Source organism: Symphodus melops (assembly GCF_947650265.1).
Source record: "Symphodus melops genome assembly, chromosome: 19".
Lineage (NCBI taxonomy): Eukaryota > Metazoa > Chordata > Actinopteri > Labriformes > Labridae > Symphodus > Symphodus melops.
The window spans coordinates 18,963,770-18,986,642 of record NC_136709.1 but is presented as its reverse complement, the minus strand read 5'-3'; the positions used below and the strand labels follow the sequence as shown (position 1 = coordinate 18,986,642).

The 22,873-nt window shown below is 40.0% G+C and overlaps 2 protein-coding genes across 2 annotated transcripts in view; one reads left to right on the top strand and one right to left on the bottom strand.

The window, feature by feature from the left end:
• htr1d (5-hydroxytryptamine (serotonin) receptor 1D, G protein-coupled) overlaps positions 1-20,499 on the bottom strand; it is an 81,902-nt gene extending 61,403 nt beyond the window's left edge. Inside the window, exons 1-2 of the mRNA XM_079369579.1 lie at positions 20,256-20,499; positions 17,583-17,658 (exon numbers count right to left, since the gene is read on the bottom strand). The gene's annotated coding sequence lies outside the window, so the exon portion shown is untranslated. The remainder of the gene's footprint in view (positions 1-17,582; positions 17,659-20,255) is intronic.
• The window catches only part of znf593 (zinc finger protein 593), a 122,460-nt gene that overhangs the window by 58,845 nt on the left and 40,742 nt on the right, over positions 1-22,873 (top strand). The gene's annotated exons all lie outside the window — the stretch shown is intronic.

Sequence of the window (22,873 nt, the reverse complement as noted above, 5' to 3'; positions counted from 1 at the left end):
GTCCATGAATGTTCCCAATGTTACTTACAACAGCTCTGAAAATATTGGCACATAATTGTGTAATTAAATGCACCGCATGTCATATACAAACTAAAAAAGCCTCTTTTTTTACAGCATAAATAACATGTTTACGACATGGTTGAAATTGTATTTATTTATTTTAAATCGACACACTGATTTTTTTATAATAATCCATTATGATTCATGAAGGATAATCACTATTCTTAATACTACTCGTAGCTGACCTGATTGACAGATGGGCGCGATGTTGTCAAGAGACTTAGAACCCGCCTCCGCTCTCGACCTGTCGTTAGGTTAGACAACATTACCAGGATGGCGAAAATTAACGATGCGACTCCAAAGCCCCCTGCAGCAACAGATGGACGGTGTTACTCAGGTTTTATTAATTAACATTTTTAGTCCATTCCCACTCTCTCCCCGTCCTACTCTATCCATTAGCTATCATGGCGAAAATCTCCAAAATGAATCTTTAAAAACGAGGAAGAGCTGGTAAATGCAAAGAAAAGCGTCTTCTGAGTACAAAAACAGCTCTCACTCTGGCTTCAGTTATCTGACGGCTTCTGTTGTGTCACTGCTACTTTGGCTTGTATTCACCTCAGCCAAGTTTCTGATAATTATCTATCTGCAAATGCCCTCTGTCAACGACTCAACACTTTGCTGACAGGAAAGATGATGAAGTCATTACCACTCGTCCACCTCACCTTCGATTTCTGGCGAGAGAAGGTGCAGAAGTCAGATCCAGCAGAGTGAGTTAAGATGCAGCAGGGACCCGGCGCCATAAATCAAAAAGTTGTTTCATCCTCGAGTGTTGAGAAAAGTTATAAGAGAAGTGTCAGAGACTCTGAGGGATGTAGGGACAGGGATGCATGCCGACCCTGTAAACACATCTTTTAAAATAAGTTTGTGTGGAGTGAAAACAAAACTCCCATGATTCCCTGCCAGCCTTAAAGTCATCTTTTTGTTTTTGCTTTGATTGAGAGCCACCTGGCGGCAAAATGTACATACTGTGCATTTAAAGGAAAGTTTATGTACAATTAATTTGGTAAACATTAAATGGTTAAAACACCTGAAGGATAAAATGACGTGTAATTATTAAGGTGTCACTTTGTATGTGTTTGTATGTCCCTGTTGAGTGGGAGGAGTTTGTTTTCGTGCTCCCCTGACTGACTGTAATGACAACCAATTACGTTCTCCTGTAGGTAACGTTCAGGACTGTCCATATAATTATCGAGACATAAAAAGTTTGAGGTCTGCACGGGCCCACAGACAAAGAGTCTCTGACTGAAGTAACTTCAACATTTCTCGTTAGCAAGTCCGAGAAACAAGGATTACTTTCAGATATAGTAGGGGAAAGCATAAATCCTGATCCAATGTTGATTATGCTCAGAATTTGAAAACTTTTGAAACTTTTAAAAGTTTTGCCCACATTTTAATCACGCCCTTGGTCTTTGTCGAGATTTTAAATGGCCCATTTGTGTCTGACAGGTGCAGCTGATGTGATTTTCTGTTTGACTTCCTTGATGTTTATTTCCCCTTCAGCGTTCTCACTCGGGCACGGAGTCAGAATTTTAAAGTCCCTGCAGGTCTGACCCCCTTCTGTTGGCGGGCTTGTCCCACTAACAGAGTGCTACATTTTGAAGACAGTCCCGGGTCCCTGTTTTTGTTCTGAATTAAGATACCTCCCGTCACTTCCTCAGAAACACCTGCACATCACACTCAGAGGAGAAACAAAGAGACAGAGGAGACAGGGGTGAGGAGGAGGAGGAGGAGGAGGAGGGTTTGTGTTCTTGAACGACTTGTTGATCAAACAGAAAAGGCGCCTCGTGGTGTGTGCACTGGGTGAGAAGAACAAATAAACTACGCCGTTTTTGATGGGCTGTCAAGGAGCCTTTTATTTGGAGGAAGCCGGAAAGAGAAAAATAAATGTCAGAAACAAAGAACGCAGCAGCACTGGAATAATGAAAAGGAATGGATACAGGAGCAGATTCACTCAGGATGATGAATGCAGTGAAAAGAGGCCACTCAGTCCCTGTCTCCAGTTTGTGTCACACACAAAAACACACAAATACTCCTTATGTTTCACTTCTACAGGACAACAGGAAGACATATGTCAGTGTCTTTCTTTCCTATTTACAAATGAATTTCCTTTTTGCATGCATTTATTCTCATAGTTCAATAATAATTTGCACATGAGTCAGGTAAGTCACACAGACATGTCTGTCCGCCTGTCTTTTTGTCAACTTTCTGTGTCTCTGAGCCCCGAGCACGCGTGTCATCTTATTCCAGGTCTACCCTAACAGGCACTCGCAGATTAAGAAAATTGTATTGGAACAATGCTCCATAATAGACTTAAGCTGTGTGCTGCCTGTGGGGTGACACCCCTATTATACAGACAAGTGGAGCACGGCGCAGGGCTGTGTCAGCATGATAAAACCGCTTAGAGGTATAGACCCTCCATCCCAGCTACAGAAATAGAGGTGCCATACAGAGAGATAGGCCATGCAAATGTGTTTGCCCAGGTTCAGTGAAGGGAAAGGAAAGGAGGACACATTTATTTCTTAAGATACAGAAACATGAAGAATAGTAATGGCTCCTTTTTTTGGCCAGTTGTCAACCACTGGCCTTAAGCAATTTCTACTTTCAAAACTAGAAAAACAATTTACTTTTGTCGCTTAAAATCTGGTGAGGACCTTTCAGTTGGTCTTGTAGGCGACCGATGTGGATAAAGTGGTTCATCTTATCTGCTCACTGATGAGTTCCTAAATGTGTTGTTTTGGGTTTTTTTCAAAAAAGGAACTCTGCTTGCACATGTACACGTGTCCTTTTGAAAGTCAAGCCGATCACCTACTGATAACTTTTGCTGTGGAAAATGTACTAAGAGAAGATTTGTCTGCAGCCTGCTGTTAATCCTCATCGATTTCAGCTTGTTAACAATCGCTCTGGAGAAATATCGAAACTTCTGTGTGATCGTCTCACATGCGTAACAAAGAGGCGTCATAATCCCAGCAGCTTTAAAGGGAGGGTTGGTCATGTTATCCAGTCATGTGACCTTCAACAATATTGATGCTTCAGAAGGCCGATGATGGCAATGTATATTTTCTTTACAGCTACCTACGAACACATCAATTCACAAACACTATCTTCATCCTTCATTGATGGTTAACATGAAAGTCCTTATTGCAAACATAAGGTGTGCTTTTTTTTTTGTTTCATCAACAGTGCAGGTGACATTGATTTTAAGGCAGCAACCATCTTCCTTTCAGAAAACAAGCAATCAATCAATCTTTATTTCTATAGCACAGCATTTGAGCTTTCAACCTGGGCGTAATGTGATTTATGTATAAAGGGAATGACATTGGACCAAATGTCAAGGTTAAACGTCTATCTGCTCGAACCATTTTCGAGCATTCTTTCTAACATGACGTATTTAAACTTTTAATCCTTACATTAAAGTTACAGACTTTTCTTTTTGCTGTGTTTGCACACATTAGTTCTGTGGCTGTCAGTCCCATCCAGGGGTCAAAAATCAGAAACCTGCTTTTAAAAAAGGTCTGCTTTTTTAAGATCAAGAGATAAAAAGGAGTTTGCCACGTTAAGGGGGAAATCTAAGCTTTTTGAGATGCAAATTTACGAGTCAAAATTCATTATTTTGATCTGCAGTTGTAATCATATCAGAGGAACAGCAGCTGAACATGAAGAAAGTGGATCATCTTGTGAATACTTAAAACAGGTTTACTTCCGCAAGAAATGGAGGCTTTTCTGAAGAAAGAACCGGGCTTGGAGGAAATGTTCAATTTTGTGGTAGAGGCAAAAACTTTGTTCCACTTTCATCATTTTCACACAGGCTGAGGCTGCTCTTCTCTCACTGTCGGAATCACAATCAGTCTGATTTAAATCGATTGACAAACTTTAGATGAAAAATTAACGACTTTTTCCTTGAAAATGTACAAATTCGATCTGGACATTTTCTTGAAAATTAGCCTTTTACATTGCCCTCATACTCCGTTATAGAACTCACTGTCTCAGCAATATGAATCCACTTATTTGGCATGAAATTAACGTTACTGCTTTAACACAAAAATAATCAGGGAACCGTCGTTGTATTTTCTGATGAAATCATAGATGTGTTTTTCTTTTTTAAATGGTCCGTTTCTTAAGGGACATGATGTGATTTACAAAGCTCCAACTACAGGACAAAAATGTGTTTTAGTGAAAAAGACAAGAAGACGTCTGCATGAGAAGTGAAGGAAGGAGGAAGACCCTTAAGGCCTGAACGCTCACTGCCTCAAAATGCTGCAGAGCCCAGAAACACTGGCTTTAAGTTCCCGCAGGCTGGAATTAAACAGGAATGTGTGAGATATATTTGTGGAGCAGCAGCCGCCAAATCAAACCGTAAGAGGAAAACATTTGCATCGATGACAAATGGATTAGAACTTGATTCCTGATTCATGATGGGACGAGGAACACAGCCTGTAACTATAAGATTTATCACATACAAATCAGGCGTTTCAGCCTGTGTGTGCATTCAGGCATGTAAGTGTGTATTTGTGAGTGCATACATTTAGGGGTTGGTTTTCCTGCAGGCCGGTCAACACATTGGTGCCTTCCCTTACAGGCGTCTTCTTGGCACAACACCTCAAATGTTATTAACTCCGTCTGAGCACAGCTATTCATCATTAGGGGGGAAAAAATAAAAAAAATCTGCAGGGTGTTTTTATTTTTACTTTTTAATCAAGGCTTGAATCCCATGCTGAGAGACTTATTCAGCTGTGAAACAAGACCCTGTCGTCCCCGGCTAACGACGCGCATCTGTAGCAGGGTGAGCTGCTTGCAAACAATGAGCTCCGTGCACACACACACACACACACACACACACACACACACACACACGCATAGAGGACAGGCTGCTAAAAAATGAACAGAGAGGAAACAATGCTTGATAGAGCATCACTGTCCAGATAGAGGAGCTTCATCATTAACCATACCTGTTTAAGAAGGAGCGTTGTTCTGGTGCTGCAGCAAAGAAACAGTGATTAACTCCATTTCCTTGTTTCCTACATTAAGATTTTAGTTTGGGATATTCATTACAGACTTAGACATCGCACATGAAACGTTTACCACATGGAAAGTTGGAATTATGTTTAAGATGTTGATGAAAGTCCATGGTGACATCTTTAAAAGTATAATAACATGTTAGGACAATGTTTACATCAATCAATCTTTTTTTTTTTTAAGTTGTCTAAGCCGAAGAAAACTGTAATTTTATCGTTGTAAGTGGACGTGTCTTGTCATGACAGACACAAAATGTTTATCATTGCCATGGAAACACTGGATATTAGGAGGTTGGCCAGAGCAGAAAAACGTTTGCAGGTGCATCAGAGAAATGGTGGTAAAGTTGCATCTGCACAAAAAGCTGTGCTGAAGGTATGCTCTGAGTGGCCTTTTTTCATATTTCTCACACCTCAGGCTTTTACAAGTTATGAAATATTGATGCACTTTGTAACAACAAGCGTATGTCATATTTGATTTAAGCACATTCAACATTTTAAAGTTAAAGGACAAGTGCGGACTGTAAATACTGCACTGAGCGTTTGCATGCAACATTTATCACAGTTTAAAAACCCTGCAGCCACTGAAAACTCATTATAAAGAAGCTGAGGTTATTATTGAAACTGTACGTGGACTACACAGTAACAGCAAAATACACAACTGTTTGTTAATTTAAAATCTCTATCATAGCTACACGAGGCCGAATGTTTGAGTAAACAGAACTCCTCCAACCTTCGCCGATGTGATCCGGCGCTACAACCAGCCGACGTCCCAGATGTCCATATCGTCCCCACAGACGCTGCTGTCCTGTTCCAGACAGATCTGTAATGGACAGACTGCTGCAGGAGTCAATAACAACAGCCTACTTAAAAATCCTCTATCGTCTAGTTTCTATCTGAGCTATATTTTTAACTTCCAGAGGTTAAAAGCTGTTTGCTGTGCACTGATGAAAACAGGCATGGCCTCAGGCAGCCACAAACTGCCACTTGAATCAGAGTCAACCGGAGAGCAATATTTTATTTCTCATGAAATCCAACCACATTGTTTTGTTAGATAATTCCTCGTCTGCAGTTTGTTTATATTTTTCTTCCATGTTGACTAAATTGTACCCGGCTGCAGAGCAGCTGCTGTGCCTAACCTTTATTTGACAGACACCCAAAGACACAGTGACCTTAGACAGTGGGTTTAGATTTTTCACTTTTAAGGGGATAGTTTGGGGGGTATTTTTGTGATGGGGTTGTATGAGCTACAGGGCAATAGATAATTATCTAACAGAGATGTTGATCAGCTCAGTCCTTCTACTGAGAAAGCTGCAGGAGTTCAGACAAAGAAAGCAGGCTAGACATCGTAGCAGACGGGCACGTTTGCTCCACGTAATCTCACTAAATTTAAGAAAAACTAGATAAAAAGAACAACTTTGAGGTAAAGTACAATAAAAGGTCTCGCTAGTGTGTCAGTGTGCTTTCAGAAAATAAATGGCCCTGCCGCCTATCTTTTAAGAGGTTACAGCAAAGAGTCAGAATATTCTGAGAAATGTACATTTTGCATATTTCAGCATATGGCTGCAACAAAACCCTCTGGAATAAAGTTAGGGGGTTAGGAAACTTTATGTATGCACTGTCTATGTTAACTGAAGTTTGGTAACATGCAATATAGCTGTATTTAAAGTTGAAGATAACAGTTACATGTCAGAATCAGTTTAATCAAATTGAGTTTATCCAACCAGAGAAACAATAGAACAAAGTCTGTGTGATGTCAGTGAGTCATTGGACCCAATAATGATTTCAGTAGTGAGTGTTTCTGCTTTGTTCTCTTTATGTTTGCTGATTTAAATCTATGATTTAAAGATATACATGTAAGACAGACAGATTAACCACTGACTCTTCCTCATTCTTTCACACCATTATCCCCCTCAACCAAACCAAACAGAGCATTTCTAGCAGGTGAGATCAAGTCTAAAAACAGTCGATCCATCAGAGACACGACGTCTAGACAAAGTGCAAACTGAATCTATCGACTGCCGATGGACGGTGCCTAGATCTCATCTAAGAAAAGTAAAAAACAAAACACAGTTTAACACTTCTACCAGAGCTGGGAAACAGAACTGGTCAAAGATATTCTTAATTGAGCTGAAGGGACACTGTGTGGATGTGATTCATGGAGCTGCAAGTGAAGCCAGCTGTGAAAACCTAGAGGCAAAATGTGAGCTTGTCTGGGGTGGAGGGATGCTGTGAAAAATTGATGAAAGCATACATATTGTATTCACAGAAGTCTCCAGCAAGTATGAATCATTTCATGATTTCTCACCTTTACCCTTTACTCAATAGTCTTCATGTCACTAATTGGTGCAACAAAATGCAGTGCTACAAACTAATAGAAGATTTTTCTTCAAGTCATCTTTTCGTTGTGGTTTGATGTTTGAAGCCTCACTGGGCTGTCTTATGTTGTGTGTGTGTGTGTGTGTGTTTCGTGTGTATCAATGTGTGGTCTGTACACCTCACACTGACAGGAAATTAACTGACTGTTGATCAGAGGACAGGAAAGGAGAGCTGACTGTCTTATTAAAAATGTGTCAGATGCTGCAGGTGCTGGATTCAGAAACCCAACTGAACCGACATCACAGGTAATGTTGTTGCCATCGATCTTCCTCGGTGTAAACGTATGGAAGGAGTGTCATGTTTCCCCCCCCCCACCCCCCACCCCCACCCCGCGCTTCTGTTTGTGCACATTTTCCTGCATGAAACTGATTTGATCTGATTTTCCCACCTGCAGTGATGTCAGAAATGCTGAGAGCCAAGCACTGCAGTCTCACTTTGCTGTTTTTTTTTTGCTTTCACAGAACTGTTGGCTTCTTCTGCTGTGAAATAAAAACAATATATTTGAATCAGGAGCTTCTGAATTTATATTTACTTGTGTGCATTTTTATGCATGTAGTAAAATCTTCTGAACGGTATAAAACTGGAGTTATTGCAAGCTGAGTGTAGCAGCTCTACCAAATCTAAAACATTTTACCAACAACAAAAAATTTTATTTAACTCTATTACAGAGCTGACTCCTTGGGCACTCACAGTGTTGTAAATTAGCCCCATGGGACACATTTCCAGGAGCCCTATAGGGAAGCTGATGGGAGCGGCTTCTTAACAGATAGGGCGAGTTAACCAGACTTCAATTGTTATGCAAATCAGTTCGTAGGAAGGCTACGAGTCAAATCTTTTATAAAGAAGTAAAACGTTAACCTCCTCTTAGTATATCTAAGTTCTGTTTTTAAGTGCAGTGTTTTTGATGCCATAAAGGGCTCAGTGTTGTTCCCTGAGAGCAGAGGGAGAAAGTGGACCTTTTTCAACAACTAAGAACCATAGGCTGTAAATATTAATGGACAAAGTAAAGTAAAGTCACCCATCTGGTACTGCAGGGAGGCTTTGGAGTCCCTTTGACCCTGCCTCTAACTCTCATTCAATCCAACAACAGAGTGAGAGCTGCAGCTGAGGTGTGTTTTAAGCCTCTTGGCAAACCACTATATCGCACTCGCCTGCCAATCAGGTCAGCTACACGCTTTATTGTGAGTAATCCTTAAAATCAAAAAGGATGAGTTATAAAAAAAATTCAGCCTCCGTACAATGAGTGCCAATCCAGGCATGAGCTATCAGACCTATTTTGTTTTTTTTCAACCAGTCTGTAAACATGTTCACTTTTGCTGTAAAAGCCAGATTTTTTTTTTAAATGGGGTGTGTATGTGACTTCCCGTGCTTCTGTAGCAATCCTCAAGCAGACACTCGATGAACTGCAGGATTTTGCACTTCTGCAATTACTTCATTTTTCCAACACCTGAGGTTACCGCTTTCTAAGTAAGTGACACGCCACAAGGGTAAACAATAAGCCAATTCCATAGATGTAATCAAAGTTACACAAAGGTGAGATTTAAATACTTCTTGAAATAAATAAATGGAATCCTGACTTAGTAGGTCTATTGTGTGCTCTAAAATATTACTTCCAGCTATAGACAATTAACCCAACATTGAGCGAGCACTCAGCAACAGTGGCTCAAAAAAACCTTTAGAAATTAGTTTTCTATTAATGTCTCTCCATGGATGAAGCTCAGATAGCAAAGGGAACTCTCATTTCTTCTCCTGTCATAGTCAAATCTAACAGTTCAGACGGTTTGGGCACCTGCTGCCTCCCTGTTGAGGTATTCATGGCATGTGAAATGAAAAGAAGACCCCAGGGCAGGCCCAGCACACACTGAGGAAATACATATCCCATCTGGCCTGGAGACGCCTCAGGATCCCCCCAGGAGGAGCCGGAGGACGTGCCAGGAGTGAAGGACATTTATTATATCTACCTTTCTTAGCATGCTCCAAGTGTAACCTGGATAAACCTGAGAAAAATAAATGGTATGGTTTGTCTTTAGCGAGATCACTTATATAAGTGTTAACATTTATATGCATTGATAAATGTATGCAACGAAATGCAACACAAAGTCCAAAAAATTGTGTTTTTAAAACACACAAAACACTGGAGAAAGGGCTCAAAGTTTGATCCAAAAACAACTGAATTAGTTGCATATTTTAAAGATCCTCTGATAGACTTCTTCAGTTCTAAACTTCCTGGTGGGCGGAGTTACAGATGTTAGCCTCTGTGAATTATTAGCATGCTAATACAGGGGAAAACCTGTGTCACTCTTAGTCAAATCAGTGTTTAAAAAAACTGTATAAATATTTTTGTTTGACCCATTACAAAGATAAGGTAGTGCAGTCTGACCATGACAGAAAAGAAGAAGAAATAACCGTATTAATATCCCCCAGGGACAAATAGTTTTTTTTTAATTGAATTAAGTATTCCTGCTTTAAGCTAACTAGCCTAGCTTAAATTTGAACATTTGAACTGAATCCACAGTCTGTAATTTTCATCTGACCTGTTCCTTTTCCACTCCTTTTATAAATGTCTTCAAATCCCAAACACTTTATTCATTCACAGTTTCCGCTAGCGTCTGGCTTTTTGAGGCACAAGAGCTAAGTCAGTAAAAACCACAGACATATTTTTAATTCAACAACTGAAGAGAAATGCCTACAAGACTTCAGTGCAGAACAGTAATAGAACATCTTTTTCTTCTGTGAAATCAGAACAATAAAGTTATGCATTACAATTCTGTTTTAGATGTAGAAACATTCGAGGAATGACTCATCACATTGTCATAACAAGTGTTTTCTATTAAATGGTTTCTTTGGCCTTTGACAGCAAATGTCTCTAAGCTCAGTTATTTGTTGTTATTGTGTGAGGATATGACGTGACAGGAACAACAATGGTAACCTCAGTCGACACTTTCTGCTGTTCTCTGCTAAACGACTAAATAAGCAAGCAGAGGAGGAGTTTTCTGAATTATTAAAAGCCCAGAAGACTTGACCCGCGCATGATTCAATCTGTGTCGACTATAAATCATGTAACTTAAAGTTCTTTTCCGACATGTTTATTTATAGGATATAAGCTTTCTGATCAGATTTAATGAAGGAAACCCACTTCCACATCCAGGAGGCTTGCTGCCAATCAGAAAAACCTGCAAGACGATTCAGTGGGTGAAGAAGACAGTTACGCAACAAGAGGTTCTGGTCACCACAAAGGTGAACGTAGGCTGCTTCTGCTTCCCACATTTTTTTCATCCACCTGATTATTTGGTCATCGCACTGACTCAAAGCTCTTTGAATGGCAACAAGGCAAGCTGTCCTGCCCGCGCCGCTGTCAGATGAAAGCTTTGTCCTTTGTTTCCAAGCTGTACACTTCTAAAGAGAATTGGGGAAAACCAAAAAAAATCAGCCCCATTTCTTTATGACTGGATCCAACAGGGTTTAACGTTTTAAGGCCGGAGATCGCTGCTTTCACTGCCGACATGAGGCTGATGCAATCTGTGAAACACTGTTTGCCACTCTGCTCCCTGCACACGTACAATCAAGAGACCTTAATACATTCTCCTTATTAAAAAATCTTAAAAAGATGGCTCCACCAAGGACGGCTTATTTCTAAAAATATCATAATGGTAGGGTTTATCCTTTAAGACACGGGGCTTCAGAAAAAGAAATGGCTTCTTAAAGCTTTCACATTGATAAATCAGGTTAATTTGACAAAGGATCACAAGAGGATCAAACTAAGACGTGTTCAGGTATAAAGTGAACAGAAAAATGGATGTTCACACTTTTTCTTCTGTAGCCTGTATACATCTATATGTGCATGGGTCTGAATATGTGTCTATGTTTGGTGCATTAACACATAAAATATCCTCTCCAGTCACTGTATTTTTTTTTTTTTTTGTCGAATATAGGGCGGCAGTCATTTACTTGATTGAAATGAGCGGCTCCAGCAGAGACGCAGGTGTCAGTCTTGTTGTGTTCTGACACCAGCAGGAGCAGCTGTTGTGTCTGCAGAGGCTGTGACGAAGATCGTTTAAATTAATTATATGTACAGTACATTTTAGATGATTGTTCTGATTTATAGCAAAAAAAAACATCTGGGTTTGGGACTTCTGTATTTAGGGATATTTTCTCTCTGTGTATGATAATTGTGTCGGCTCTGTCTGTTTGCTTGAAGGTTTGCAAGATTTTCTTTTTGTTTGTTTTTTACAAAGAAAGAGCAATCCAGACTTCTCTCTTTTATTCAATACCAAAAAGGCAACAAACTTTTTTTTGTTACAGAGGAAAATCTGCAAATAGCTTAATTTGAATGGTTTATATGTCATTATCAATAGATGTCAACACTGAAGCCTTTTGTTTATGCCGACACTAAGTGCCTTTCCTGATTGACTTTCACAAAATGTTCTGTCGTCTGTCCTTGATGAAGGATGCTGTCTCTTTGCAGTTGACTAACGAAATGTTATCCTGCTGCTCTTCATTCAGCAGAGAAGATAAATAAATCGTCCGAGCACAGAAAAAGGGGCATTATGAGTGTCAGTCAAACTATGTTTTGATTTTCCCCAGTGGGTTTGTGCAGCACAGAAAAGTTACCAAAACTTCCCAATTAATGACTTTTCTCTGCTGCCTGTGTCTATAAAAATGCCTTTCGTTTTGTCTATGGCTTGAGCTGTAAACAGTCTGGGGTGAAAGACAACAAAGCTTCTGGTCTGGTCTGGGTTGTGTGGGTAGACGCTCCAGTTTGAGTTAGCCAGTATTTACAACACCGTTAAGCTTCCTTCTATGATGAAGGCAGCTAATAAGTCAGCTGGACAGGTCGACTCCTCCCAACAACAGAGCTGCTGCAGTGAGGAAGTGAGAAAATAAGAAGAGCTAGTTAAGTTAATGGCAAAGTTTTTCAAAATTCTTAAGCACACAAAAACTTCACCCTCTCAGTGTTTTGTTCATTTCACATTTCCCATCAAACATCATTACACAAAAAAAGCCAAGAAATACGGCTGTGTGAGAGAAAGTTAGGGGAACATATTACATCTCTTCAACTTGAAGTTTAAATAACTTCATATATCGTTTATGAAATTCAGTTTCGTGATAAGCAGAGTCGCTTCTTTTCAACAGGCAAGGCAGGCAACAACTTGGGGCCCTGGACCAGCAGGGGGTCCCTGAGAGCTGACAAACTTAAACCACTCTTTTGTTCAACTGGCCTTTAAGAGCTGCCATATATCATAATGATGGCTCAATAGTGAAAAAGCAAAGATCAAGGTTAATATCTGGTGATGATGTGGAAATGTACATCAACAGTGTATTTTGTTGTTAAGATATGTAACTCATAAGTTACTAAAATTGTATTTTACACCCAAATAAAGACGTGCGTGTTTCCAAAGGCTTACTAAAGCACCATACATGACAGGTCGTGTATGTAGACATAAAAAGAAACCAAATCATGGAGCGATTTGTCAAACTGGGATATAAATGGGATTACCAATAAAGAAAATACACCATGGAGAATCAATGAATCTGCTGTCGTAATTACCACAGGGATCAAATGAATCAAGGATCCAGAAATGGTTTAAAGAAGCTCTGTGAAACATGCTCAAGTGTAACAGCATCCTGCAGGCGAACAAGTGGCTTTCTTGCTTCTTCTTTTTTCGTCCAGCAGCCAAACAGAAAAGAGAAATATAGAAAAATATAGAAAGGAGCCAATAGATGGCACAAATGAGAAAAAAAACACTCTAGCATTGATAAGACCAATGACATTAATGATCTGATAACATCATAGTTTAATCTGAGATTCATTAAATCTGACTCTGACAGCAAACTTGTTAATTTGTGTGATTGGTCGTGTTCAGGGAACTTCGAGCCGAAAGCACTCATAGAAACTCTGGGTAATCACCTTGACAACCAGCGCAATGTGACTTCTAAGTATAATCTTTGAATTGCCCCCCGGGGACAAATATATATATTTTTTAATTGAATTGAATATCTCTTATAAGGAATTGGGAAGTAAGATAACCCAAGGATAAACAGTACAGGCTTCAGGTTTGATTGGCACTGCTCCTTCAGGACTGTCACTGCCGCTCTATGATTGATTTTCTGTTGATGGAGCCCATCACATGACATGTTAGTGTCACTAAGGTGATTTCCTCTCCTCACTGATTGTGAACCTCTCAGAGTGGAAACCAGAGGGGAAAAGTTACTGGTTAAGTAAATGCACATCTGAAATCCCACTCACAGTGTCAGCACGCTGCCTGTCTCAAGAGGCGCCTCGTCTTTCGTGCTGCAGAAACACACATTTCTTTTACTTTCATATGCAGAAACATGATTTGCATTCTTAAGACATGCTCATTTCATGATATTTCATGAGCCTGCAGAGTGTCAGGAGCTCTGCAAAGAGGAAGACTCTCAGCCTTGCAAGCTAATTGGGTGGAGAGGCAGACATTTTTTTTAAAAATTTCTTGAGGCTCATACTCTTCCCCTGTTTTATTTAAGGTCTCTCATAAAGTTTTAGCTGCCAAGCTAACTACTGTAGTGGAAAGACTGAGTCAACTTTTCTGCCCATTGTTATTCAAACGTGTATATTCTAGTTACAGAAGCAGACCTATTATACTTCTTAGGCGTTTCTTTTTTCAGACATAGTATCAGAGTAGATGTAGCTCTTTACATGATGAACGAGTTATTATTATTTTGAGTTATTATACTTCTTACTTTAACAGATGTTTTTGGCCTTTTTTAAATTGTGACATTTTAAGGTCTTACACTTCAGGCTATCAGTCACTGGTTCCAGCTTTTCAAAAAGAGAGGGTACATATTGGGTGGGGAAATATTGATATGGGGTATAAAAAAAATTCATCTTCCTGGAGACATTTTCTTCTGCAGTGCTCAGATGAACTGCTGAATTACTTTTTTTTTTCTCTCCCTTCAGTCCTCAGTCCATCACAGTTTCCATCATTTGAATTGTCAGACAGGGTATGAGAACACATTTCCTGTGAACGCGTCCTCTGTAAGACAAGCTGCGGCACAGGAGGGTAAATGTAAAAGTGATGTGATTCAAGGCGGGGGCTTCACGTAGATTTGACATGCTCTGATATTAACACCACAAGCCGTCCTGTATGTCATTTGACAAACATAATGTCATATGTGAAAAATGATTCTGTTGGAGTCTGTGCATCCTTAGGTTTCTAAATTCCAGTTTTGACATTATCCATCTTCTTCTTTGTTAGTGATGCAAAACTAATTCTTTCACAGTTTTTGTGAGATCTATATGATTACCATCTCACCAGGCTTATTTTCGTGATTCTTTAGTCTTGTGCTCGTCGGGAAAAAAAAGTATGATTGAAGTGATGATTGCCTCAATAATGATCCATTAATTGCAACGTAAACCTTTAATTGTAAATGGACTTGGGCTTTTATCACTCTTTTTTCAGTCTTCTGACTCTTTAAAGGACTTTTACATCACAGGTTACTCTATACATTTGTACCCATTCACAAACCGATGGCGAAAGCTGCTATATAAAGTGGTCGTCAGTATAAGCAAATCCCATTCATAAGCATGTATACGTCACCAACGATGAAGCAGCGGAAGCAATTTGGGGGTGAAGTGTGTTGCCCAAGGACACATCGCACATGTGGCTGCAGGATCTGGGGATCAAACGCCCAACCTTCCAGTTTAGAGATGACGGATTCAACCACTGAGGGAGCAGCCGCCACTTTAAATAAAACGCAAATTGGCGGGACAACGTAACAAAATTCAGCTGGAAGCTCTGTAGTTATTTACAGAAAATTCCTCCAAGAAAAATAGGCAATGTTAGGTGAGGGATTAAGTCTTTACCTTCATGTGTGAACAAATGTCTTACGGTAGTCGTTTCTGTATCCATGTTTAAAGCTTCTACAGTTTTCAGCGTCAAAGGATTCAGACTGCTGACGGGACTCACAGCCAAAGATTCTCTGATCCAGGCTGACCAGGAGGCTGAGGTATTACTTCACAGAGCTGGAAGTGCTGCTTGGCATGTGTTTCACAGATTACACATAGCTTGCAAATGGGCACAGCTACCCACCAGGGTGTTGCAAAGCTTGTATTCTCTTCCCCTTGTTGAAAACTCCCTTAAGGGGGACTGTTTCACCAAATCTGCAACAACCAAGTCTGATTTTCACAAGTTTGCCTCATCAAAACAATGACCACATTTTACACAAGTGCATATATTTATTTGCAACTTTAGCCGATGTTTGAAGCATTGTTGCTGCAGCCATTAGGGATCTGCAGAGCTTGCAGAGAGCTTCTGATAGTCGGCCTCTGGAGTTTTGTAGCGGGCCGTTAAACTGTCTTGTAAGGAGAGGCGCTAATGTTATTCGTCATTATTCAAGGTCAAACACACGTGGATGCCCTCAGGCTTTTAATGTTTCTGTTTTCCATTTGACGCTGTGCTGCATGCAGATTGCTTTATGCCCCTGGTCACCCCTTACAATCATGATCACATACAACCATTAGCTCAAACTACAACATTGGAAAACTATACTTTCATCATCAAAATCTGCCTCCCAGTCAACCTTTAATCATTAAAATCATGTTTTTTTTATTCTGTACCATTCTCACATTCCTGTCTTTACATAAGCTCCTGCCTTCGTTTTATCCTGCTGTGTAAATTGCTGCGTTTAATCTTACACCCATCCTTGTCTAGCTCGGGGGTATGATGTGTGTGTGTGTGGTTAGGAACCATCAAAGCCTGTTTCATATTACACCAACTGTAGTTTCAGTACTCCAGTCTCTATCATTTACCTCAATGTGGAAGACGTCCAAAGTCCTGCAATTACGTCTCAACTACTGCGTTATTGGCAGTGATTTATTTGGGTTTTGGGCCGAGTAGTTTCCCTATACTGCGAGAACAAGATAGTGTAGCTTTCTATACTGCTTCATTTCAAATCAAGTCACATAGATAATCCAGAGGAAAGGGGAGAAGAGAGAAGGACACAGCAGTGCTAATGAGAATACCACCGACAGAAAAGCAATTTGAGATGTTTGCATTGCAGAGCACAATCAGCTGTCCTGATTTATTGTCTAAATCCGGGGTTTTCTCTCCTCATCTTGCTCCTCTTTCCTTTCGGCTACCACTTAGATAAGTAAAGTGCAAAACCTATTAGCTCAGGCAAAGAGAGAGACAATAATGGACAACCTCACTGATTAACGGGGAAATGATTGGACATAGTTTATCATAGTTGTCTCTTTCTATATATTTTCTATGGTGCTTGTGTCGTCTAAAAGTCTTTTTCAAAACATTATGTCTGATTTCTGACTCTATTCACTTCAATTGAGGCATAAAAAGCCCCCCCCAAAAAAAAAAAAAAAAAAAAATCTAAAAAATCAACATTATCCATCATGAGTCCGGCCTTACTACAACTCTTTGAAACAAGAAACAGTCATGTTTCATCACCATCAGCAGTAAAACCTCAAATCAATGATATACCAGTCTGAACTAATATGACTTCTCACATCTGTCTCCTTTGACCAGAGGTAAGAAATCCGGTTTGGGAACACTACAACAGTTATTTCCTTTTCTGCACTCACTAAAGTTTCCGAGCCGTCTCTTTGTCAGACAGAAGAAAAGACAGATGTTATTTTTCCCAACATGAGGGATTTATCTCCTTTGACATATTCAAGCGATAGCAGCTTTACATTGAGTTCATCTCCTCCAAGTGCAGTAAAGTATGAGAGCTGAGGGAGAAGAGCTGCACTGAAGCACCAAACTAAATGTATAAAGGATCCATTCAAAAGCAAGCGTTAAAGACCTCAAGGGGGAATTTACTGAAGAGTCAATGAAAAGATGAAAGGGAACAAATTGTCACAATTTTTGCAAGTTCACTTGGGTGTATCGTGAGGGATTTTAAGGCGTGCAGAGAACAGAGAGAGAGAGAGTAAAACAGACATGATTGCCTGCACCTGTTGTCATCATACTTACTGTTATTTGTTTGTGTCGGACCCGCAGAGATATACAATAAATCTGTTCAACACCCTCCCTCCATTCCTCACAGCTGATGATTAAAGTCTGCTCTGTTGCCCTGCGCACCCGTCCTCCAACCTTTGCTTCTCCCACCTTCACATACACACACAGCATCACCCACATTTACCTTATCTTCGAGTTTCCGTCTTTTTCTGCGTCTTTCACCTGAGCTTTTGATGTCATCTGGGGCTTTTGCTACCGACCTGAAGAAAAGGAAAAGATAAACATCAAAAGTGGATGGAGAGGAAAAAAAAACAGGAAAAGTACAGTTTGAAGTTACAGGCTGTGACTCCAAAATTCAACCCAAAAGTTACAGGGTAGGATATATCCATGCAAAGATTGCCTCTGCTGCCGTCAGTGGTTATATGTGGAACGCTTCTTTTTTAAGATGAGATCTTGATTTGCAAGTAACTCATATCACTGAACCCCGTAAGGCTGTGTCGAGTTCTCCGTTTGCATGTAATGCAATTCAGCAGTTTCCTGTGCTGAGCACTGCATGTTGGAGAGGAGATTGTAAATAGAAACAGATATAAACCATACAGCTCAGGAAGGTGCTGCTCTGCCACTCAACAATGAGACTTCCATCCATATTCCTCCATGTACTCCAAACCAGGAACAACTTTTAGCTATCGTGCTTGATACAATTAATCTACAGTTAAAATGTTAATTTCACATGTTTGAAATAATGAGCTAGGTGTTTCTATTAATTCATGAGTGAGTATATATATACACTCATGAATGAATAGAAACATGTATATATATATATATATGAGAAACGAAAAAACACTTTCACCAGAAAAAAAAAAAAATCTTGTTTCCTCCTTCCTCACAGCTTGGTCTCTGATGTAGGGATTAGAAAAGACATGGTGATGGAAAAGTCACTGGAAGTTTTAAGAGTGAGACAGGGTACAAGTCACGCATCTGATTATGTACTGCTACTATTACCTTATTGAACCTGCAATGAATCCATTTCTGTCACTCTGTCACCTGCAATCTGTGTTCAAACAGCCCCACCCCCCTTCCCCGTCCAGTTTCGGTAAATGGCTTTACACTGGCAGAGACAGATAAGGAGGTCGTAAAGGGGGCTTCTCGCTGACTTAATGCACTTCAGATTCCCCTTAATTGGCTATTGGAGGTATCTACTGCGGGACACCAATACACCAAGGAGAGCTGGCTTATCCTGAGTCAACTAGAAACACTCTGAACTCTGCTTCTCCCCAGATGGAGTCACTAAAAGGTTGTCAGCATTAGCTGTTCCCTCATTTCCATACGTATCACATGACCTAATGAGAAGGACTTAACAAAAGTGAGACCGAATGACCAGGATATGGAAACTTACTTAAATTTAAGTGTGTGTATTCATTTAAATAGAGTATACATACTGGACTGTACTTAGTTTTATTTTGAAACAATTAAAGGAGATGTATTGTTCTATTTTTTCTCTACACTTTATTATCTTGTTAGCTTTTGTTATGTGGAGCCTTAGGGTCCCGTGTTTACCTAGCGTTTTGTTTTCTGAGCGCCAGCATCTTTTTAATGAGGAGAGAGCATTTGCAGCAGCGTGCAGCCGCCTGGAGAAAAAAAAAGCAGTTCCAACCCTTCACCTTTAACAGCAATGATGCTCCTCTTTCATGTCATAATTAATCAGACTCTACATCTAAAACCTCACGCTGATGTTTGCTCTCTTTCTTTGCATCTCTGTTCATTTATGTCCATTACTCAATTAGTTGTTACACAGTGTCTCCCTGCTAATGTGGCATTGAACAGATTTACCAAACTTTTGAGTTTATAACTAATTCCACCTGAGTTCAATGAGTTCTCTCGTTATTTTCTCTCACAGCCTCTCTCGCTCTCACTCGTTCTCTTCTCTGTGAGCTCCTCCTGCTCTGAGGGAACACTCCTGGAGAAAAAAAACTCTGGAGAGATGAAGGAGGACAGGGGACAGGGCAAGAGAATGCTGGGAAAGAAGTGATTTATTCCCGAGCATTTCCAGGGGAACTTCATGAATAATTTCTGAGTTAGGTAAGCAATCATACGCGGCTCTCTATCTTTTCTTCTGTCCCTGTGGAGAAAGGAGAGGAGGGTTGTTTCTCACCACAACCTGATCATGTTTTAATCTTGAGGCCTTTAAAGGAGGTACTATCGCTGCGAATTGATCAATTTTAGCTGAAAAGGAAAAGGCCAATACGTTGGGAATTAGAGAGCCATCTGCATAGAGCACTACCAAGTGTAATTATTTCCCTCAAGCTCATGGTCATTTTTTTGAAAGTTCATAAAAAGTACCTTAATTTTACAAAGGATTGTTTTTTAGAAAAACATGCCAACGGTAGTGATTTCTGAGGAGCTTTTATAGGGGAATGAACCAAACTGTCTCTTTATACACCTGGAAGAACCTTTGAACCAACCAATGGGCTCGGAGGACTAACATGTACCACGAATGTGGGGGGGGGGGGGGGGTCAGGATTTTCCAGATTTGTAATTGACAGAGTAGGGATGATAGACTGTCTTCCACCAATGGTTGCAGTCTAATTAATAAACTTAGAGCACGATAATATCTGATGACTCATCAGGTCATAAAAAACCTCAACTGAAATTCAAGTCTTTATTCATAAGTAACTCATCCCATTTATACATGTGCATATGTCACAGGTAAAGCAGCAAGGTCAACTTGGGGTTAGGTGTCGCAAGGACACATAGGACGTATGGCTACAGGAGCTGGGAATCGAACCCCTAACCTTTCGGCTGTCACAAGTGCAGAAAACCAAAAATGTATTAAACAAAAGACAAAACAAAAACTTACTTAAATAATAAATCCAAACCGTCCCGAAAAAAACCCACAAGGAGCAAAACAAGGTAAATCCAGAGAGCAGGGAAAAAAGAGAAACATCCAACAAAAGACAATGAACCGACAAGAGGGTAAGAAAACACAGAGACTAAATAGACAGGGGTAATCAGACACAGGTGAGACTAATCAGACAGGTGAGGACAATCAGGGCAATCAAGACAGGAGGGAAACACAGAGAGGCAGGAAACCAGACAACACTGAAGACCAGAACTACAACTTAAAACAGGAAACACTAAAGACTGAACTAAAAACACACACAAGAGGCAACACTAGAGAATTACTAAAACAGAACTTAAAACACTTAAAAATACAACAAACCAAACCAAACCATGAAATCAGCTGAGTGATGACCGACTCTTGTTGTTAAATTATACCTGTTGTTTTTTTATTTGTCTATTTGGACATGTTTCTAAGTGTCTGACCTCTGAGTTCTGAGTTTGAATTGTGGATTTACTTGGGTTGATAATGAAAAAATTGAATATAAAAACAGGTATATAGTGTCCAATAAAGTAAATGGGATTACTGAGGTAAATCTGCATTTCCACTGAGGGAAAGGCCCATCCTGCTAAAAGGTTTTGAAGTGGGAAGGTAATTGGCTTCCTCAATATTCCAATAACTTTATTTCACTTGAGAAGTCTCAATTACTCTGTAAGGAAAACTTTAAATGTCTCCTTGTCTTTGTATTTTACTCACACTCTGAATGTCTCTACTTGTGAGAAGAAAAAGGACAACCATAGCAGGATGTTGCCACTCAGTAGCTGTAGAATCATGATAAGTAAAGTGATCATTGAAAGTATGTAAACATCCCATTCAAACAATAAAGGGAAATACATTTAAAATCTTCTTCACAATCCTGTCAGTCATTGATAGAAAAATCTAAATTCATCACAGCACCCAAAGTTGTTCAGTTGAAACTTTATTCCACATAGATATTTGTTTTCACTGCTTACACATGAACACACATCAAGTACACATCAGTTTAGAGAGCGCTGGATAGCCTGCAGAGTGGCGTCTCTAAGGCTGGTTATGGTTCAATGTTTTGCTTCAGAACAAATAAAGTGTGATAGTGTTTACTGTTTACAGATAAAACACCACCCACTGAGTAGACCTCGCTGTTAGCTGCACTTTGTTATCACACCACTTTTTCCAAATGTTTGTTTTTTTAAGGTTCTCTTTGTTGCTTTTGTTTGACCCCATTTTGCAAAAAAGTTTTAATCTCTGGTGGTCAAATTTATTCTCAAACCAAATGATTCATTCATTATGTATCGTTGGTTGTAACAGCTTGTGCAAGCCTATGAGCTACTAAAACAGAAAAGAGTCTTTTAGAGAATAAATATTATGCAAAATACACTTCTTCATGGTATCATAAAGCTAATGTATCCCTACTCTGTCTACAAACACCCCAATTATGAAAAATGTCCTCTCCGTCTTTCGCCTGCTCCATTTTTAAGAAAATGTGAGCTCAAACAGGCCATTTGGAGAGTTTCCCTTTGTGACATCACAAAGGAAACAGTAACCAGCAGTAACCCTTCCCCCAGGTAGGTGAGACTCCCACAGCTTGTTCGGCCTTCTCACTGTAAACAATTGGGTATTGTTGAAGAAAACTTGAGCCAACCAAGCCCTTCCATAGAGGGGGCGTGGTCAGACACAGCTCATTTACATATTTAAAGCAACAGACACAGAAACAGCCTGTTCTGAGCAGGGCTGAAATAGAGGGGTTTATAGACATGATCAAATACAGGATCAGAGAGGATTTAGAACAAGAAACTTCGCACACGTTTTGGGGAGACTTATCCCAGCTCCCAGAAAGAGCTATGATTAGTAACTTCCTGTACACAGATGAAGATTTACACTGACGTGCAGTAACATGATGTGAATGCAGATCGGCGTAGCCCGGCCAATACAGAAATCACACTCCAGTGTCACATTGTACAACACTGTGCACTTGTGTCTAAAAGTTTAATCATTAAAAAGATGTAAAAGTAAAAAGAAAAAATGGTGACGAAGGAGATGAAAGGGCACAAGGAGAACTGATCTGAAGGGAGAAGTAGTAGGTCTTGGAAGCTGAAGTGAGACGAGCCCTGTGCTTATTGGAGAATTGATTAATGGTGCTACAGTGAGAGCATGGAAAAAGCAGAGTCCCCTGTGACTGCAGTGTACTACACACCCAGGTAGAGGCACTTCATGCTCTCATACAACCATCAGTGACTGTCAAGGGGAGGCTTAAATATGTCTAAGGACGACTATGTACACCGTGTTACAGGAGAGAAAATCAATACTGAATGTTCAACTCACTGAGTTTCATTACTGCTTATCATGATCAATTTATGATTCTGGCAGCGCTGCCTCGCTCTTGCTTATCTCTTCGTACTGATATCATGTTCCTACTCGTAATAAATAAGAAAAACATCCTGGAAAACATACTTTCAGACTTTTTTTTCCCATTTTGCAGGTGCACAGCATTTTGCTCAGAGTGCGAGGATCTGCGGCTGCTCTCGAACGAGGCGCTCTGAAAGCTTCATTAGAGATGTTCATCACAGTGTGGCTTTCAGTATGCAAACGTCTCTCTCTCT